At 39.6% G+C, this 14,395-nt stretch overlaps 1 long non-coding RNA gene across 1 annotated transcript in view; it reads left to right on the plus strand.

The window, feature by feature from the left end:
- The first annotated feature begins 3,194 nt into the window (after nt 1-3,194).
- The window catches only part of LOC109144161, a 330,238-nt gene continuing 319,037 nt past the window's right edge, over nt 3,195-14,395 (plus strand). The window contains exon 1 of the long non-coding RNA XR_002044738.3: nt 3,195-3,508. This is a non-coding gene — a long non-coding RNA (uncharacterized LOC109144161). The remainder of the gene's footprint in view (nt 3,509-14,395) is intronic.

Consider the following 14,395-nt stretch of genomic DNA (forward strand, 5'->3'; position numbering starts at 1 on the left):
ACTGACCTCCTCATATAATGGAGAGGAGGAATTGCAGGCCCACAGGAGTGTGGTGTGGTGGTGAGCAGGCTTTCATTGAACATTTTGAATCAAGCAAATGGGCAGTTTTATGTTGGCAAAATATTTAAATCAGGATTCTCCATTCAAATTGCACTACTTGGGATTTTTTTAAAATGGTTTAGATGGACTGAATGATTAGTAAGACAACACAGAATCGGGCCATTGATGGTTAGAATGCAAGTCTAAGAAAGACTTTCAGGCAAGGAACCAGTAGTGCAAATCACATCTTGTGGTTTTTTTTTCATTCAGGTCAGACATATATTTGGATTTTATAAAGATTATGGTTAATTTGATTAATTTCTGATTGAGGGCCAGAACTAGGTTAAGTGGAATCTAGTTCATATTTGCTTTCCAACAATCTTGAGGTTTGAAAGTGTTTGGTTTAGTTCTATAGTTCTGTGAGTACACAAACTCCATGCGACTTTGGAAGGGGTGGCTTTGGGTTCCAGTTTGGGTCTGGCTCTAAGCATTATTGTAATTGAATGGAACTGGGCTCAGTTCTAGTGTTCTTATGAGATTCACACTTCCTCAAAACATGAGGAAATGTGGCCTGTGATCCTGGTTCAGATGCATATATGACATTTCTAGAAAGTTAGAGGAAAGTTAAGGATCTAGATGCCTCCCAGAAACTTACAGGTTTGGGATCTGGATCAACTGCAAATCTGAACATTTTTCAAACTTTGGTGTTTTCAACTCAGTAGTCAGATTTCAACCTGAATGTCTTAAATTTGAAGGCTTCAAGTCTGTTTTTTATCCAAAGTTGTTGCATTTTAATCTGTTCAGATTTGTATGTGTAGTATTGGTAGGACAAAGGAATTAATGTTAGTTTGGGATCAAATATTCCAGACTACTAAGAACTTCTCACATCTGATATCCTCATTTTGGTGTAGACCTGGTTTTTAAATTTTAAATTCAGAGACTATTTGTATTATTTGAACTGAGCCCCTTGACAAAGTACTTATATTTTTCCCATAATATTTGCCATCATAAAACTCTGAGAGATGCCAGGCCGAGATGGGAAGACTCTTCACATATTTACTGTACCATCTACTCATGGAACTACAGTTGAGTCTGTTTTACAGATGGAAAAACTGAGGCAGTGACTGCTCAATTGGTACTTACAGCCAGATCGAGTTACCACAGTTAGAAGCAAAGTCTACAAATGCCCCTTCTGCTTTCCTGACCTTACATATCCTTCAATAAGGTGACTATGGTCATAAAGTCCAGAGAAGAAAATATGTAATATGACTAAATTTTTGTAATATATATTTGGAGTAACTTGGAGAGCTGCCTCTACATATGCCAGGTGTGTATGTAGCTAAATATTACAGAAGAAGTTGAACTAAGTCATCTATTAGAGCTTTTTACTCTTTATATTTTACCCTAAGGTAAGAAAGGCTTTGTTTTGATGAAAAAACTAATGAAAATTAACCTTTTGAAATAAATTACTTAATCCTTTCGTATTTACTGCTACATCTGGATGAAACGAGAACGTTTATAAGCGAAATACAAAAATGTGTACCATCTACCAGTGAACAAAACTAATCAAATTCACCAGTCACCAGGCTGGTTAATATTATAAAGACTCTGTGAATCATGAATATCCAGCCAGCCTGAGGGTACAAATCCATGAATCTAGAGAGTTTACCTGTCTCTTTTAGTCAGCAGGCTATCCCTTTTCCATCACTACAATTTAGGCATATATTGCCTAATAATAAATGTGATAATAAAAATGTGTTTTGGGAAGCAGGATGTTGTAATAGAGCTTTAGATCAAAAGTGAGATTCATTTTACTTAATTTAGCCAACTACAAGCTAGCTGCTTAGCCTAATCTGGTTGTATAGGCTCCCTCCTCAGTGGGGAGAGAGAGAAAACTGGGATGAATTGCTTTTGGGAGGTGCCTGGCTCCCCACTGACAATAGAGGGAGCCTACACAACTGGCTTAGACAGGATACTTAACTTTTAGGTGGGTATGAGTTACTCCAGGCAAAGTCTTTTTGCTCCAGGAGATTTGAGTTTTCATCTGTTTTTCCACTGTTTTACAGCATAACCTTGGGAATATCACTTAACCTTTTTTTTTTTTTTTTACCTTGGACCTAGTTTCTCCATCGAAAAAAATACTCTGTGGATAAAGTTCTTGGGGAACATTTGCCAAGGATGAAATACAGGTGCAAAATATTTTTCCCCCTGCTCCTGCTACTTTGATGTGTCTGTAGTTGTCATTAAAATAAACAGAATTTTTGTGACAGCGTAAGTTTATGTGTGATGAGAAGCAGGGCTGAGTGAAAATTATTTTAAAAGCAGCATGTATCTTCTTCAGATGTGACAGAATATTGTAAAAATAAAAATATAGTAACTGCTTACATGTATTGTTTCTCCCATCTTTGCTTCCCCTTTGCACCTTCCACTACCTGTCCATCCCCTCTCCTCCCCCCAGCAAAAATATATAGGGAGCGGGGAGAACATTCTTCAGATTAGGTCTGTATTTTAAATAACCTTGGCCTGTTTGCAACTGGGAAAATGTTTTTTTACTTGAGAGATTTATTTCTGTCCTTGTAACACCATGTACTATATGCATTGCACCTGTTCAGACATAAGCACAGCACATTATTATAGCTGTAGGGGTAGAAGCTTCCCAATATATATTTTTGAAAGGAGGGAATGCTGGGGAGAATAGCCCTCTCTTTTCAATTGTTTACCGAGCAGTCTCTTAGGAAGACTTCTTCCTCATCAAGATCAATTTTCCCTGCTCCCCTATTGTCTGGGGAAACCTATCTTCAGGAGCGTCTTTCTTGAAAGATCTCATGACTTTAAAATCATCAGTGGGCTTTGTGTAGTCTGCCTGTCAAAAGAGATATGTTTACACCTTCCCTGCATGTGTTAGAGCTATAAGGTTACGGAGCAGAATGGCTGATACGTTTCGGCGCTTCATGCTAATATGCACAAAAAATGTATTTATGATAATCATATGGACTGTCTGAAACAATGCATTCCAACATCCTGTAACATAAATAAGAAAGGTGGAGCCAGCCGGCACCGAAGTGTTTATTTGCCAGCAATCCTGCTCAGCCCCGTATACCTTTGCTACGCTGCCTCAGCCTGGCAGTATTGAACCTGTTGCTGCATTAGCCGAGTTGTATTTTGCTAGATAGGAGAAGGAGGGTTGTCTGCTGTCTGGTAGGAGGGCTTTGTCTGTGTGCGCCTTTCTCTCTCTCCCTCTCTCGCTCTCCCTGTCTCTCGCACTCTCGCTCGCTCTCGCTCGCTCTCTCTCGCTCGCTCTCCCTTTCCCGTCTCTGTGGTTTGTAAGGTAGGTTGCAGTGTGTGTATATACACAACATCAAGAGCAGGAAAATGGACTCATTAGGGAGGCAGGCAGTCATTACCACTCACACTGTACTTCCAGGGAGACAGCGACTATGAGGAGACAAACTGAGGACTGGGGAACAAGGTAGGCCAGTCAACTTTTATAAAACATAAAAGAATAAAGCCTCTACTCTCCTTAAACCACCAGCAGTTCTTTATTTCCCCCCCCCCGCCCCCCCTCGATTTTTAATTGGAGATGTAAGTTTGCCAGACCTATTTGCTAGCTTAAAATTCGGAACATCTACAGAAGGCCTTACCCTCTACAAATGTTCCCCCCCCTACTTATTTAAGGGTGTGCCCCCTTATGATTCACTTTAATTACTTTTTTTTTTTAATCATGAAGGAAACAAATACGTTTGTTTTCCAACACTAGTTCCAAGTAAATCAATATCTTTCACTCTTTTAAAACAGCTCTCTCTGTATGTTTGTGGGTCTCTCTGCTTTTTCTTTTCTGTTTATGCAGTTCCATCTGTCGGTCCATATATCATGTTCTCCTTATTTACTGCTAAATGGGGGTTTATTAGTATTTGCCAATGACTTTTAACTGTAATGCCGGTGACCAGGGTTAACGGTGACTCTCATTCTTTGTTTTCTATATATATGCACACTGTAAGTTTAAAGTCCATGCTTGGCATACAGTAAATAAAAGCAAAAAAAGAGAAAGCAGGTTCCACTCTTCCTGACAGGATTTTTATTCAGAGATTTTGCTGTTTATCTGTTTTGGTTTGGGGGCAGAGTGGGTTAATTTTGCTTATTGTACATGTACTTTTTCCTCCAGGATATTTTTAACATCTATTTTTCGTTATTAATGCTTTTGCAGTTTTCTTTACTAGGAAGAAAGGAGACATATATTCTAACTTTTGTGTTGCTGATCTAATGTAACATTATGGAGGCATCACTGGGTTAATAAGAATTCAAACTTTCTAAGAGGGAGTTTGTATCCTTGGCTGCCCCCCACCCTCCCACTTTATACATGGTTATGCTTGTGTTTCCGTGTGTACTGACGGGGAAGGGAGGGGGGAAGGGAATAGATATTTTTTACAGTGGTGGCAAATTATGAAATCTATCGAGCCATTTTGTCCAGAAATAGTAACTATTTATTTACCATTTTTCGTTCCACAAATATGCTGCTTATTTGTATTTTTCAAACATTGAAGCTTTTCTCTGAATTGATTTTTTTTTTTTTCTTCTTTTTTTTTTTTCTTGGGAGGGATTTGTGATGCATTTCATAGCCCATTTAGCATTGTCGAGTTTTTGGAGCCCAGATTTATCATGGGTTCTAAAGACTGCTTAAACTGATCCATTTGAAATGGTCTTTTTATCTGAGCTCTTGTCATTTCTGTTGGAGAGTAAAACTGCTACTCTGCTGGTAACAAAAAAAAAAAAAAAAGAAAAGAAAAAAGAAAAGAAAAGGGATAGTGGAAGTGAGTTACATAAAATGTTCTGGAGAATCCTAAGTAATTATATAAAATGGACGCTGATCAGTGGAGATCTCTGAACACTAACAATCACCTTTTTTTAATAGAAAATTATTTATTTAATAGCAAGAGGCGGACTTCTTAAAAACATGCATTAGGCCTTCCTTTTAGCACAAAGGAGTCCATAATGCAATATTCCTAACCCACCTGAGACTGCCTAGGAGATTCTCCAAAACCTTCAAAACCTTTGAAATGTTTCTTAAAAATCCATTATTTTGCAGCCAGAAAGAACTTTTGCTGCCAACAGGTTTTTTTGCTGCTGTTTGGTGTTTTTTTTAGCTGTCCTTTAACTTACGAGTCCCCATTTCTACAGAAGTGCCTCCTCGCTGAACAAACTAAGTTAATTGAAATCCAAAGCAGCAGATCTATTTACTGGCACTATAACTACAGAAACTACTTGCTCCATTTTATTAGCAGCTCTTCCAGAACATGAGTGAAACTTTTCAAGGTTTTGTGTATCAGTGTGCCAAAAATTGGTGGCTCATCTCTTAGCTGGGGAATGACATTCATTGTTTACTAATTTTTTTTCCTCCTTCCTTTTATTCAAACTTCTAAATTAATATTTTGTTGATAGACTTTAAATGTGTTTATTGCTCCAGATGACCTGTTAACTGTAGCAAGGTATTTCCTCCTCTCCTAAAGTTTGAATCTCAGGCTTTGAAAATCAGATTGGTAGTAGAGGGGATGCTGAAGTTATGCCAGAAATGTAGGGGTCTTAAAGGTGGAGTTGCTGATGCTTCTGGGTGGTGGTCAGCCTGGAGTGAGGCAGCAGGAGCATTTGCAGCCATCCTCCTTGTGGGATGGGTGAGGGGTTTTCAGGCACCTGTCATTTTGTCCTGAACTAGTGCAGGTGTATGTTCCTCAACAGCCCAGGTTTTTTGTAGGCGAGCCCATGGACCTCCAGATTCTTGCATGTACTTTTAGCAGAAGCCCAGACTCATCTGAACATTTTTGAAAAACTTTAAAAATGACTACAAGATAGCTCTTGATTTTATGAAAACTCCAGGCAAGAAGAATTCAAGCAGAGAAAGAGAGTCACAGTAGGAGAAACATTTTTCATTCTCCAGTAAGACTTTTTTCTAATAGTAAAACCTTCTTCACTAGGAGGATGTGATTTTCCTTGAACCCCAACTATATTCTAGCCAAAAAAAAAAAAACAAACCAAAAAACAAACCAGCAACTTAGCCGTTTCAATAGCACAAAGTCCGTTTGCAATCTGGATAAAGCAACAAAGGGTAAAGTATGCCTAAGTAAACTTAAATCGGGCATCTGGTGATGTAGCTGGAACTCGGGGAATGCCAAACCTGTTGGCCAGGGGGGCATGGCCGGGTTTGGAGGCGCGGCGTGCGCGGGGTGCTCGGGGTGCCCCTGCCCGCAGCCCGGGCAGCTGTGCGGGCCAGGGCTGGCGCTGCTCATTGGGTCACACTGTGCTTTATTTTAGTGTTGGAGCAGACAGTTATCTAACACACCCACATGAGGAAGTGCTCTCCTGGAGCAGTTATTTCATGCCTTGCCATGCCCTGTAGCTAGAGCAATTTTGGGCTGAATGGCGTGTGTATGTGCCGCTCTCACTCCTGTGAGACGAGAAGCAATGCTGTTGGGTTTTTTGTGTGTATGTTTTTGTGCTGGGGTTTTGTTGTTTTGGTTTGGTTGGTTGTTTTTTGTTTTTTTTTTTAACAGGACCAAAAATGGGATATAAGACAGTTAAATCCAAATACCAAACAAATACCAAGTCAAATTATTTTTAATAGTGGAGGATTTTGCTTGTCTCCTAAAGGAGGAAAAAATATCTATCTTGTTTATTTTGATAAAGACAGTTGTAGCAATTTCCTGTGTTGAATATATCATTATTGTAAATATTACTCACAGTTTTCCTATTTTCACATTTTCTTCATAGGCCCAGCTTATTCATAAGGGAAAACAGCTGCAGAATATTAAAAAAATTGTAATAGTATTTATGTAAAACTTTGATGTAAATAGGGAATAGTGTCCCCTGCTAGAGAATTCTGTGGGATGGCTTACAAATCCCATACAAGAGAGATTACAGTCTTAGATAAATTGTTATTTAAATTGTTTCAAGAAAACCTTGCTCATTTTTGCAGACCATATGAGGTTTTAAGCAGAATAATTTGAATAGAAGTTCTGTTTAGAAATTGATCGCATGCTGTGGCCTTATAGATTTCAGTTGGTTTCACTCCAGTCTGTTTTTATAGGAGTTTTTTAAACTGCGATCTGTATGGTAAAGAGCTTCTGCTGAAAGAGATTCATACAAGTTAATGGGAATTTAAAGACTGAAATTTAACTTCAAGTTACTTAGATTTTTTTTTTTACCAAAACTTTCAGAAAATCCAAATTCTTTATAAATGTCTTTTTTTTTTTTTTTAATGAAACAATGCACTGGAAATAGTTACTTTTAAAGAATAACTTGTTCCTACTAAAGGGTTTAATGTTCACACTGTGGTGCACAGGGAAAATGATGGCAAATCAAAGTGAAACGGACTTCACTGTTCTTGTCTGGTCCAAGAAAATTTCAGAAAGTAAACAAACAGTATCAACTGTGAAAAATAACTTGGATTTTTAATGAGCTGTCTATGCCAGGTTTCTCTTGGTAAAAAGTACTGTTTGACCATACACCAAATTTTGAGATACTTTTGTAAGAGCTGTACCGTTTTAACTTGAGGAGATTTCCACAGATGTATTAAACTTTCGGTGAGGAGTAAATAAAGGCAAAGGCTTTTGTCCAGGTGGTTCTTCCTTTGATAGCGTTGACTATATTCTTGGTTAGTATTTATCATAAAAGTTAATATTTAGTTCTAAAGGCACTGATCCAATTTTCCTCTAATAGGAGACTGGCATTTCAGAAGGATTGCTGCTTATGTCTTTCATGTTTTCTTACATTTTTGAACTTAATCCTCCAGCACCATCATGTGCTATGACAGCATTTTGACCGCCCAGCGCTGGCGAGAGTTCTGTTTGCAGATGGGTCTTGTAAAATGGTCACCAGAAGCACAGGGACATGTGCCACCTCCTCTTCCATAGCTGCTGGGGCAGCCAGGGCTGCTGCTGCTGCTGCTGCTGCTGCTGCTGCTGCAGGGCAGGTTGCTACACATCCCTGAGGTTTGCAAGAAGAAAGAAGTTCATCTTTTACCACGTGCAGGGAAGACTTTGTATCTTGAAGTAGATAGAATACAGGAATTGGAAATTGGGCTAATGGGATAAAGCTGTCTTTAAAGAAAAAAAACAATGTTCTTCTGAGAGTTGGGTGTTGGCTTTGGTGAAATGAGTGTGGAGGGTCCCAGGCTGTTCGAGGGGGCAGATCTTCACCTCACAGAGAAGCGAGCACTAGATGGCACTATGGGAGGAAAGGCCATGGACTATGCCAGAGCAAAGGCTGAAATCCTTTCATGCCAAGAATGGCCTCATCCCATCAGTGACAACCTGCCCTGCCAGCCCCATGGAGGGCAGATTTGCAGCCTGTGCTGTACTTGCTGTTCTCAGGTACTGCTCCTCGAGATCTTTTATGGCAGGTAGGGACTCTAACACAAGTTAGTCCTACCTAATTCAAACACTGGCAGTGTCTGTAGGACTTAATTCTTTAATACCTCATGCTGTAGTTCTTTCCTTGTGCTTTTCTGCAGTGGGTGGACACAGATCAGTAGGTAACATTTTATGTCCAGTTTGCACAAGTGTAAGTGACAGTAGCAAAGGTGAACCAGAACCCGTAGGGTCTTCCAGAATATTTGAGCTACTATCAAACCAGTGGTTATGAAAGTCTGAATTAAACTAGCTGGTAACTACAGCAAAGAAGAAAGGAAACCTGAATAAATGCAGTGCTTCCAACCCTCTGCAGAGCACCTATGGGAAATTTTTGCAGGACAGACATGGTGCCATTCTGTAAGTTACACCTGTAGGTGACCTCTTAATATGACACTTTCAGACAGAGTGAATTTATCTTGGGGTCGTGGTAGAGCTGAAAATGCAAGCAAGTATAGTGTGTCGTTTGATGCGGAGGTAAATACAGCATGGGAATTACTGATTTTCCTTTTTCTTCCTTCTCAACTAAAAGACATGCTTTCTAATCTTTTTTCTAAAATCATCGATAGCTGTGTGATCAATTCCTTGAGGCTACAAAAGTAGGACTGGGAAAGTTGTCTTATGGACTTCAGAGTTGTCCTTTCAGCTGACTGAAAGTTAATTATTGATTTCTCTTTCCTCTCTAGCGATCCATATGCCTTTCTTTCTGACTAGAAAGTTAGTGGTTACAGTGCAGGAATGTGAAAGTAATCGTCATGTGGCAGTACAAGATTTCATGGGCAGGATGTCAGGAATGCGTAAGATGGAGGTTGACATGGGGAGAAAGTGAAGAAAGACAACTAGGTAAAAGCTTGTGTCCACTGTCATTTTATGTGGGTTGGATTTGGAGCCTGCTATTCTCCATGGTTCTGGCTCCTAAACTCCCAGCAATTTGAGAGCTAAGTGAGTCACAGGCATTAGTGACAGAGGAATGCTGAGAATAAAAACAAAACAACAACAAAAAACTCAACCAAAAAATCTCATTGTTTAGGCACAAACACAAGAAAACCATGTTTAATTGCTGATGTGCTCCCTCTGCTGGTTCTCTAAAACTAACAAATGCTATTCCCAGGAGACCGGGCCACACCCTCTGGGACACTGCCTGGCAAAAATTGTTCCAAATGAATGGCTTTGAGCTCTCTTGCAACGAGCGGCAGTAACAGCAAAAGAAGTCTTCTGATGAAGTGTGTTAAGCCCTTGGATACCAGGCATGACTGCTGAGAGGTCATGAAATGTTCAATCTGTAATTCAGCCTTTTTTTCCCAGTCTTATATTTGATAGGTGTCCCTTTTCCTATGATTTTCCAAAGTTTGTATTTTCTGTTTTGCTGCAGCTGCTTCTAGGATTTTTCCCATCTGAAGGGGTTTTATCAAATGTTCTCATTGATGCTTTTAGTTTCAATTTTACTGTATGTAGTGTCTGAAGAAGCCCTAATGTAGCTTAGGCTTTGGCAGCTTCCAATTCTTTCTGTCACTGTCAGTTAAATCTGCTTGTCAGCTTTATACTGTTGTGCCCACTTCATCCTATCCTTTGGCTTGAATACCGGCTGTTTTTTCAGGATACTCTTGAACATCCTTCCTCGTTGTGATGAATCTGTATTTCTTTTCCAAACATAGACTGAATTGTTTAATGTGTTCCCTACACAGCATATTTCCCAAGTAGATAAGTTTTTAAAATCCAGCGTTTTGTGCTTTCATACCATGAAAAAATGTCTGTCCTGGGTAAGATTGAGTACTGGACAGAAGAAACTGAAAAAAGCTGGATAAATTTCCATAGAATATTTGGAGTGTGTGGAAGATTTCTGACATAGTAATTATTCAATAAGAGATGGTCCCTGTGTTTCCACCTGTGTGGACTGTCATGAAAAAGAGCTTAATCTTGCAGCCGTTGACACACCAGTGGGAATCAGCTGTGCAGAGCTGTTGCGGGACTGGGCTCAAGTTTTCCATGTAGAGTAATGAAAAGTTTCCTTTCTGCAAGTCTCATGTTTCCCATCTAGGTGACTGCTTATTAAATCTTTATCCAGTAGGGACAATAAACCAAATAGCCTGGTGGGTAGCTAATTGTCTGGAGTGACTCAAGTCACGTATAAATCTCATTTGTACTCAGTACGTTGACTCTCTCTGGCCTTGTCGCTCTCTCAAGTATTCATTCATTTTGAGACATCTAGAATGTAATGCAAAGAAAAGATTTCCTGGTCCTTCTATCTCAGCATCTTGGAGGATACTTGAAGACTGATGCTCCGTTATTTCCCTTTCACAAGCCACGCAGTTTAGCATCCCATCCTTCTGAAACATAGTGCAGGGTACTGGCCCCCGTGTGGGCAGTCACAGCAGACACAGCACTGAGACCTCATCACCCTCCTCTCACCAGGTCCCTGGATGGGAGGAACTGGAGCAGGGGTTGGCATCTCTGTGATAGCCTGCCATCCTGCGGTACCTGCTCTGGGGATAAATAGAGAATACAGCGCCTGGGACTACCAATCTGGCACCTTTGCTGGTGCTAAACTAATACAAGTGATTAGAAGCGACATGAGTTCCCGGCAAAGGCCCAGCCTGTCCTGGTGGACTGTTTGAAGTCCAAGCCCTGTTTTGTAATTTCCAGCATTTCATGAAAATGCTGCTTTATTTTCCTCTCCAAGCCACGGCCAAGTTTTGAAAGCTTCAAAGCTTGCTGCAATTGGATAGGAAAAGTGTTTTTAAGATAGTGACATATCCTAAATGAGCTGGTTCCTTCTGAGCTATACCAACCTCAAATCATTTATCCACCAAGTCAGTCAGGCTCATCCTGAAACATCTCACTGCTGTGAAAGCAGCTGCTCCTGAACGAGATTAAAAGCCAGTTGTGCTTTTGCAGTACAGTTAGCTATGCAGAACTTTGTGTCGGACAAGAGAAAGCTCAGTTCTTTTTCCCTAGTGCTGGGCATTTCTGGATTCTCGAATTCACATGCTTTTTCTTCTAGTCTCTGAGTCCCTTTTTACAGGGGACTGGATCCCACTCCAAGCCTTTCTTAATACTTTTGTAGACAAACTTTTTTTTTTTCCCAATGTGTTTACAGGGATCTTAAATATTTTTGTCAGCATGAAGTCATAGTGCAGTATCAGAAGTTTTAATCAGATTGCAGTGCAGTCACTACTGTATGCAAGATAGTGATGAGGATAAGCTGTGCATTAGGGAAGCAGGATTCAGAGTTTGTTTCTAGTTTTTTGTGTTATTTTCAACCAGTCATTTCATTTCCCAGTTACCTGTCTTCAGGATAGAGATAATGATGTTTATCAATTTCTGAAAGCAAATAGGAGGGTGTTAGTTATAGCTATACTAGCAAGTTTTATCCTTCCCTCTTGAGTTTGTGCCTTGTTATCACCCTGAAGTGCATTACAAATTCTTTCTTTACTCTAATGACTTCCCTTTAGCCTCCCCATGAAGTTTTTGAATACTTGTGGTCTTTCTCTGGCATGTCAGACTAGAACTGACACCTGAAGCCCTGGGGTTTGGTTGTGTCTTTGTTTTGTTTTGTTTTCGAAAAGGTTTTTACCACATGGAGGTTAAGAGCTAGTATTTACTTAGGTAGCTTGGATATCTGTAAAACTGTTCTGCCCTGCTCATGCAGGCTGTATTATGTTGGATCTCAAGTTAATTTTGCATATGTTTTGAGCCATGTCATTTCACAGCATTCAGCCCTAGGTTGTCTTGACCAAACTCCTATTAATAATTGAGCTATCTCAGTTAAGACTGTCTCAATGCTGGAGAGAGAGCCCTCTTGTCTAGATCACATCCATATCCAGCCCTGTGATAATTTATTCTGCTATCAGAATTTATTTAATTTTCACTCCACATCTTTTGCAGGTTTCTTTGAAACTTGAAAGGAAAAAGGACGTGAGCTAAAATGAACATCTCTAGAGTTTCTTGGTGAAGTCTGCTTGTGCAGGAACATGGTTTAGAAGACTGTAGGCTGTTTTAAAGAGTTACTGGAATCTGGAGTAATGTTACTATGGAACATTGACTTCAGTGTGGTAGAAGGATACAAATGGAGCATTTAGGAAGGAGGTTCGTGAAGAATGTGAGCAGCTAGAAGAAATAAAAGCTGAGACGCAGGCAGGGGGCAGAGCTGTTCAAAGAAAATGAGGACAAAAAGTCTGAACTTCATGCAAAAATAGGGACTAACTTGGTCCCACTGGCAAGAGAGGGAGAAAATTTTACAGCAGGATTCTGTATGAGTAGGACCAGAGAGGGGGTGGGATGAGGCCACAGCCCTTTCCTTCTTCCTTATGAGCAGTGAGCTGGAATAATCATCATACAATAATCATCTTCAGAGGACTGTGCTCTTGGGATAAGAAGTTCCATGCAAAATTTCTGAATGTCTGTGTATCTGTCAAAATGTTTATGGGTCGTATTTTGCCCTATGTTACATTTTTATAAAAGTGGACCAGTTCCATGAAATTTGGAAGAACCAACCTTGAACCAAGAGCTGAATTTAGCTTTGTATTTCTCCCTACTGGCTGCAGCTGGCATACGTCTGAAGCAGTAAAGATGATGCATGGTACTCCACAAGTGATTTGTGACCAGGAGACAGTTTTCTTTAGGACAGTGCTGCTGCATTTGACCTCATTTCTGCTGTGTTAGATACTGTCTCCCTTGTGGCAGCATACATAGGTGTATTAATAAGATTCTTCCCAGATCTCTCCTTGAAATCTCAGCTTATGGAGTTGATGAAAAGGCTTGCTTTTACGAGGTGTTGGTGATTATGAGAATAATGCTCAGGCAAGGGCTGCAAAGAATTTACCATCCAAAAAAAATGCCTTTTTTTTCTTATCTGCAAAGGTTTAATCCTGAGACCCTGTGTGATCTCTTTTTGTTGTTGTTGTTTTGGTTTGCTTTGTTCTCATTCACCAAAAAAGTGAGGTGCCAGTTATGCCTCAGTCTTTCCCAGGCTTTTTTAGATAAAGGAGTTACACATGTCCTTCAAAACAAAGAACAGTTATCAGCTGAGTTCAGCAGGAGGAGGGAATGCTCACAAAAGGTTCTAGGACAGTTTAGCCATAGATAGCTGCTGATATGGATAAATAGCGCTTTGCATTTCTGAAGAAACTTATTCAAGTATCTTACAGTGTTTAATGAAAGTAGTTAATTTAGTTTTGCCTAATTTCAGTAGCTGAATCAACATTATTATTTCCATTTTTTAATTAGAAACAATCGAGGCACAGAGAGAAGAAGGAAGTGAGGCCTTTCTTTCTTCCTTCCTCAGTGTATTGTACATGCAGATGGGAGTTGGAAAAGTAAAGACCATGTTCCATGGACAAAGGAAGCTCAGATGATTCTTGGCTATGTTAAAGACTGTTAGGCTTCTTCTTTTTTTTTTTTTTTTTACACCATTGTGGTATTGTAACACACACGCAACTTCTTTGCCATTAAAGTCTTGTTTCTACTTCCAAAATGAAATACAAAGACCCTACAGTAACTGAAAATTGAGGCCAAATACATTTAATATACCAACACATCAACAAAGTCTTTAACAGCAGAATTTTTAAAGAAAAAAACCTTTTTGGTGTTTTGTTTGCTTATTATTTATAATTACTCTCTTAACTGAGTTAAAGTAACTTCAATTTTTTTGTTTTCCCGTGGCTGGATTTCTCTCAGCTGGATATATCCTGATGAGCTCCAGTGTTAGCTTTAGATGTTAGCAGTAGATATTCAAAACTGGACCAGTCTTCCACCTCTCTTTGTACAGTAAAAATCATAGGGAAAAGCTATATCTGGCTGAAATACAGAGTGGTGTTTCTTGATCCATTAAATAGTCGTCAAGAGACGACCGGAGCTCCCTATCACATATTAAGGCAAAGGTGCCTTCAAATAATTCTGTTGTTCTGAACTTCCTGTGTGTATGTCTGCTCTACGTGCAATGGCTCTTAACGTCTAAGAAC

Source organism: Corvus cornix, chromosome 1 (genome assembly GCF_000738735.6).
Source record: "Corvus cornix cornix isolate S_Up_H32 chromosome 1, ASM73873v5, whole genome shotgun sequence".
In the NCBI taxonomy this organism is placed as follows: domain Eukaryota; kingdom Metazoa; phylum Chordata; class Aves; order Passeriformes; family Corvidae; genus Corvus; species Corvus cornix.